This window comes from Eucalyptus grandis, chromosome 1, assembly GCF_016545825.1.
Source record: "Eucalyptus grandis isolate ANBG69807.140 chromosome 1, ASM1654582v1, whole genome shotgun sequence".
NCBI classification, from domain to species: Eukaryota; Viridiplantae; Streptophyta; class Magnoliopsida; order Myrtales; family Myrtaceae; genus Eucalyptus; species Eucalyptus grandis.
The window spans coordinates 3,395,123-3,401,935 of record NC_052612.1 but is presented as its reverse complement, the minus strand read 5'-3'; the positions used below and the strand labels follow the sequence as shown (position 1 = coordinate 3,401,935).

Sequence of the window (6,813 nt, the reverse complement as noted above, 5' to 3'; positions counted from 1 at the left end):
GTTATTTCTGTGATGTCCGATCTTTAGCCGAAGTGAAGGAAACCGCCAATTGCGCAATTTTCATGTCTTTGATTGACCAACAAACCTTATCCTGCAAAGACGTTGTGAATGTCCTTAACAAGCCAAACAATCATAGCGACAACAACGCATTGTCATCGGGAATATCAATTGACTGACGTCCTCGGTTCTCTTAACTCAAAGTCCTTGTCGAGATCCTCTCGTCGTTTGTCGAGTTCTTCTCTATCGGCAGGATAGAGTTCCTTCTTCTTCGTTCCTTCTTAGCTCCTTCTCCACAATCTTCACCCACTCTCTACGGAACTGCGAATGGCAATCTCTAAGTACTTTGCCATCGTCTTCACACCCAGACCTCGCTAGTCATCTTCCTTTTCCTATTTAGAGGGTTTCTGTTTTCCCGAAATCTTCCCTCCTTTTCATCTGCATGTCGATAATTTTGATGCCACAGACTTTCATCGGTTAAGTCGACCCTCTTTCATCTACATGTCGATAACTTTGATGTCACAGACCTTCATCGGTTAAGTCGACCCTCTTTCTTCGCCGATGGCCACAGACGAAGATCCTGATGCATCTAGAATTGTAGCCCTTTGTCAAAAACTGGGTCGATTGTCAACAGAAAAAGCAATCGAAGACTGGTCGGTTGAACCTGTACCTGGTGCCGTTGAGGAATGCAAGTTACTGCTGGTTGGTAAAGTCCACTCCAACCCTTCCTTTAATTTCCAAGCTTTTCAGTCTGTCTTGAAGAGGGCATGGTGGTTGGACCAAGTGGACATCACTCAGAGAGAAGATGGTATTTATTTAGCCAAATTCAAATCGCAAGCTGAAAAACAGAGAATTCTGGACACAGGTCCTTGGCAATTTTCAGGCCATCTAATGAATATCAAACCATGGATAGCTAATACCCCTCTTCACTGTTACGACTTTGCTACCTGTGCATTTTGGGTTCAGGTCATAGGATTACCTCTGGAATGTTGTACTGATGATATGATACGCAAAGCTGTTAGTTCAGTAGGCTCTGTTCTGCATGTAAAATCTGAGTTTGCCTCTGGTTCAGCCCTGAAGGCTTGCCGTGCTCGTGTTGAACTGGATTTATCTGAACCATTAAAGGTTGGTCGACTCATTAAACTTAAAAATCGAACTTTGTGGTTGGACTTTCGGTATGAAAGATTACCTCATTACTGCTATTCTTGTGGACGTCTGGGCCATTATACTAATTCCTGTCCTTCTATTCCGTTTGAGGAGAAAATGATCCATGAATCCGACTCTACTCCTTACGGCCCCTGGCTAAAAGCTGAAATTCAAAAGTACAGCCCTTACTGGAAATGTTATTACGGCCCAACTATTTTGGAGGAAGATAGAGATGAATCTATACCTGAAACTCCTCCCTCCGAGATTCGTCCTCTTCCTCTTCTTTTACCACCAATTCCAGTAACAACCACCCAACCACACCCTGTCATTCCCTTCTCAAATCAGAACACAACTGATTCATCAACCATACCTCCCACCGAGCCACGAACCTTAACCACTGCTTTAATCCCTGCCACAGAGAAGATGAAGGGAGTGAAATGGCCAGTATTATCTCCTCGAAAAAAAAAAGGGCAAAGTACACGACCAGTAAGTAAGATTAGTCCTTCAAAGAAACCCAGGCGCTATAATCCCTATGACTTACCAGAAGGATATTCGGGGGGCTATGATGACTCGCTTTTGTTGGACACGCCAATTTTGGAGGCGTCTGAAGAAGTATTCCGGGCGACGGTGGCTGGCCCTAAATAGTCACCAGATCAAAGATGAAACTTATAGGTTGGAACTGTCAGGGTTTGGGCAATCCCTTGACAGTCCTATCTTTAAAAGCCCTTTTGGCTAAGGAAAAGCCTGACCTCTTATTTTTGATGGAGACGAAAAATGCTGATGAAGTTCTCCTTCGGTTGAAAAGGTCTTCGGGTTTTTTTGCATCACAAGCTAGTCACCCCTGTTGGATTAGCTGGTGGTTTAGCTCTTTTTTGGAATGCAGGGCTCTCTCTCGTCGATTTCTTCTCCTCTCCGCATCTTCCGGATTTTACTGTTTTGACACCTCCGAAGCCGGATCAATGCGGATTTCTTGTATTCATGCCCCGCAGTCTATCAAGATCGTCAGTTTCTTTGGCAGACCTTGCGCCATTTTAGCAATTTCAATGTCTTACCTTGGTGTGCTTCGGTGATTTTAATGAAATTTTAAACCGATGGGAGAAAGTAGGCTCCAGACCACGGATTCTTACCGCCTTTCTTTTTTAGAGAAGTCCTCAATGACTGCAAATTGATGGATTTGCCCTCCCATGGTTGTGCCTTTACGTGGTCAAACAACAGAGATGACAAAGCCTTGGTCAAGGAACGCTTGGATCGAGCCGTATGTACTTCTGAATGGCGTGTCTCTTACCCCAACGCCCAAGTGACAGCCCTACCTGCAGTAGGTTCAGATCACAGCCCTTTGGTCATTCACACAAATCCTAGCATAACTCGGAGGAAGAGAATCTTTACCTTTGAGGCTTTCTGGAACCAGGATCCCGGCTGTCAATCGTGATCGAGTCCTCCGGAATTCTATCTCACGAAGGGAATCTCCTCTCCCAATCAAACTTCGTGCAATCGTCATTGCTTTATCTCGGTGGAGTCGCCAGGTTTTCTCCCATAACAAGCAGAAGGCAATGGAATTAGAACAACAGTTACAATATTTATCAAATCAGCAACCTACTTCTCTGAATCAATCGCAGCAACAGAGGATTAAAGTAGAACTTCAACAAGCGTGGCAGAGGGAGGAGCAATATTGGGCAATGTGATCGAGAATAAACTGGTTACAATGGGGCGACCGTAACACTAAGTTTTTCCATGCTTCTACTCTTCAACGAAGGCAATGAAATCAGATTGTTATATTGAAAGATGAAAATCAGCAATGGGTGAGGGATCGTGATCAGATCAAACATATGACTACCCTTTATTACTCACAGTTATACACCACTTCCGGATCTAGACCTTATGCACAAATATTAGATCAATGTCCAAGAATGGTGGTTGCAGAAATGAATGCTGGCCTACTCGCTCATCCTACTCTTGAAGAGGTCCGCGCAGCTACCTTTCAACTAGGTGCTTCAAAGGCACCAGGACCCAATGGTTTAAATGGATTATTCTACCGAACGCATTGGGAAATTATTAAAACAGACATTCACAGGGCAGTACAACAATTTTTTCAAAGTGGCAAGCTACCCCCATCCCTAAATAGCACAGCTATAACCCTGATTCCCAAAACTCCTCACCCGGAATGCCTAGATCAGTACCGCCCCATTAGCCTCTGCAACTTTATCTACAAAATTTCCGCTAAGGTGCTTGCTAATCGATTGAAACCTCTGCTGCCTCTACTGATCACCGAAGAACAGAGCGCCTTTGTTGCTGGCCGACAAATTCAGGACAAGGTTCTAATAGTACAGGAACTCATTCACCAGCTCAAAACAAGGCAACGGAAGCGTCATTTTAAAGCCATTCTAAAAGTGGACATGCAGAAAGCTTATGATCGTGTTGAGTGGGACTTTCTCCGAGATTATCTACTTCGATTGGGATTTCATTCACATTGGGTCCATCTAATAATGCAGTGTATCTCAACGCCTTCTTTCTCTCTTAAAATGAATGGGGAGTTTTCACCAAGATTTCAACCTTCCCGTGATTTGAGGCGGGGAGATCCCTATCCCCTTACTTGTTTATTATTATTGCAAACCTCTTATCCATCCTAATTAGAAATGCTATGAATATGGGCTCTCTCAAGGGGATAAAATTGAACCAATGGTGTCCTACTCTATCACATCTGTTTTTCGCCGATGATGCTGTGTTTTTTCTTGATGGTACCCTCTTGGAGTGTCAGCACCTCTCTAACATTCTAAATCAATATTGCCTAGCATCAGGACAAACGATCAACCGAAATAAATCTGGAATTTTCTTTAGTTCCTCTTGCCCTATTGCTCTTCAGAAAATTTAGCTCTTTTGAATTGCGGGTTCCAGTTTTACAGCGTTGTGGGAAGTACCTAGGGATACCTACTGATTGGGGAAGATCTAAAAGAGATATGTTTTCTTGGCTGTTGAGTAGAGTCCAAGCCAAACTAGAAGGATGGAAGGAGAAGCTTATATCTAAGGGGGGGAAAGAAGTTCTCTTAAAGGCGGTTATCCAATCTATCCCTCAGTATGCAATGTCTGTGTTCAAGATTCCGATATCCTTATGTAGAGTTATTGAGAAAAAGAATGGCTAAATTCTGGTGGAGTAATGATACAAGCAGGTCTGGAGTGCATTGGCAAAGCTGGAATCGTCTACAAACCCGAAAAGACCTTGGTGGTTTAGGATTCAGGGATTTAGTGAGTTTTAATCTCGCCATGCTCGGTAAGCAAGCATGGCGTCTACTGAATCAGCCATCATCTTTGTGGAGTAAGCTTTTTAGGGGTTTATATTTCCATTCTTCCACTTTTTAAGAGCAACGAGGGTTCCCGCCCCCTCATGGGTGGCAAAGTTTATTATGTGGCAGGGATGCAATATCACCTCATATTAGTTGGTCTGTGGGAGATGGATCATGCATCAAAATAAGAGAAGACAGATGGCTTCCTATGGGAATTTTAGTTGGACCTAAAGCCCCTGAAGAACCTACCCTAGTAGCTGATCTTATCGATCAATGCCAGTTCATGGAGAATTGATTTGTTATCCAGATTTTTTGATATACCTATTATTAATCAGATCAGAGACATTCAACTCAGACCTCACTTTACCACAGATACACTCATTTGGACAGCAACAAAGCAAGGCATATTTACGGTCAAATCTGCATACCATGCACTTATTCACACTCAATCGACCATCACAACCTCATCTGCATCAACATCACACCAAACTCCTACCTGGTTATGGCGCTCTATCTGGAAAATGCTTGCAGCTCCCAAAATCCGAGTATTTCTTTGGTCCATCTGCAATGATGCCTTGGCAACACGAGAGAACCTGCATCGACGACATATATTAGACAGTCCCTGTTGCACGCTGTGTAAAAGAAAGACACCAGAAACTATAGAGCACTTACTATTACTCTGCTCGTGGACTCGACAGGTTTGGAATCATCCCCAGATTCGGCTTTCTGTCCTTCCCATTAATATCAACCGTATGGATTCATGGATCACTTCAACGGTTGGGACAGAAAATCGTTTACCTCGGCTAGCCTTTATTTCTCACATTTTGTGGCAGATCTGGCGTGCTCGGAACGCCTTCGTCTTCTGAGGTACTTATCCCAAATCCCATCAAGTTGTAGAAGCAGCTCTAACTGGTGCTCAAGCGGACCGATCATCCTCAGCCTCAAACCTGCACCGGAACAGTTTTGTTCATTAATCGATCCCATCTATGGCGTCCTCCAGATCTTGGGGTGTTGAAAGTCAATATCGACGGATCATTTCACCAAGGCAGCAACAAAGGATCGATAGCTTGTATTTGCGTGGGATCATCAAGGACGACTTACCGATGGGTTTTCCGGAAGGGGTAGCCGCGGTCTACGCTCAGTCGAGATTCAAGCCCTATCATTATCGCTTCGATATCTACTGCACCAAGGACTCCAATCAGCAGCTATCGCCGTTGAATCAAATAACCTTATGCTGGTCGAAACTCTCAACAGCCACTCTCAGCCACCATGGACAGATCGTTCTCTGTTCGCCGAAGCAGCTTTTCTCCTAACCCTATTTCCCAATCTCGAGCTAGGGTTTTGCCGAAGAGAGGCGGGTGCGTCGCGACCGGGCTTGTAAGGCCCATCATCCCTCCTCTTTGATGTGTATTGGGCCCTTAACTCCCCCGCTCTCTTGAACTTATTATGCGCGGATGCTCTAGCCGCGAGATGTAAGGCCTTTTCCTCTTAATACTATGAGGGTTCCGTTCAAAAAAAAAAAAAAACCTCTAGAATCTATCGAGCACGGCATTTTGCCATGTCACAAGTTAATCCTTATATGCCTTTTAAATTTATTCAGCTGAGCAAGTCAACAGAACAAGCACAAATTGAACTCGCTTATATTATGAGATTGATTGTTCTACATTATGTCTCTTTGCCTTTTGCTAGGCAATTTGAAGTGAAAATGCGGCATCGAAGCAAGAACGATAACTCCAAGGGGAAAATGTTGGTAGACAAAGTGATTGCAGCTACTAATGCATTGGGACCATTTTCAAAGGCGGGCATGTTTTTTCGATTTAAATTAAACCAAAAAGTATTTTTTTATTATCCCATCAAAAGTTAAAATATTTTTTTCATATTATAAAAAATTATGAAAAGTTTAAATGTGAGTCCCCTGTTAACATTTGAGTAATATGAAAGTTTTAGGAGTTCTTTATTTGAAAAAAAAAAAAAGAGTTAAAAGTGCGTGGTGAAACCTAAATGTTTGTGATCCATTTGGTTATTCATTGGATAGAAAAATTAAGAATCGATCCTCACCCCAAATAAAAAAATTAGTAAATTGTATTTGCATATTAAGATCATTTTCATTTAATAGCATTAAGCCCACATGAGTTACATACTAATTGGACTGGTACATGAAGGTTTTGAGCTTAATTAGAATAATCTGGATTAAGCCCCTAGAGCATGAATTTTGGCCCAGCCCATTAGAGAAAAAACAGCTGAAAATTGTAGTGTTGAATTAGAAATTCCCGAAAGCTCTTCCCCACTGTGAAGCTCCGGTAGGCTCTCAACTTCAGTTTCTAAAGCTGAGTCTCCTTAGTCTTTGATTTTCCTTTTCTTTGCTTCGATTGTCTTTTCTTTTCTTTCCTAA

General features: G+C 42.8%; 1 long non-coding RNA gene across 3 annotated transcripts; it reads right to left on the bottom strand.

Annotated features, from left to right (window-relative positions):
- Nucleotides 1-211: 211 nt before the first annotated feature.
- LOC104422017 lies at nucleotides 212-2,024 on the bottom strand. Of its 3 annotated transcripts, none has more exons than XR_005549728.1 (7): nucleotides 1,893-2,024; nucleotides 1,685-1,780; nucleotides 1,388-1,552; nucleotides 1,187-1,306; nucleotides 977-1,108; nucleotides 668-852; nucleotides 212-586 (listed from the first exon to the last, which is right to left on the bottom strand). It is a non-coding gene; the product is annotated as an uncharacterized LOC104422017 (long non-coding RNA). The 3 variants fall into 3 exon arrangements; XR_005549729.1 differs by having other exon boundaries at nucleotides 668-835; XR_005549727.1 differs by having other exon boundaries at nucleotides 668-1,108.
- Between the last annotated feature and the right edge of the window lie 4,789 nt (nucleotides 2,025-6,813).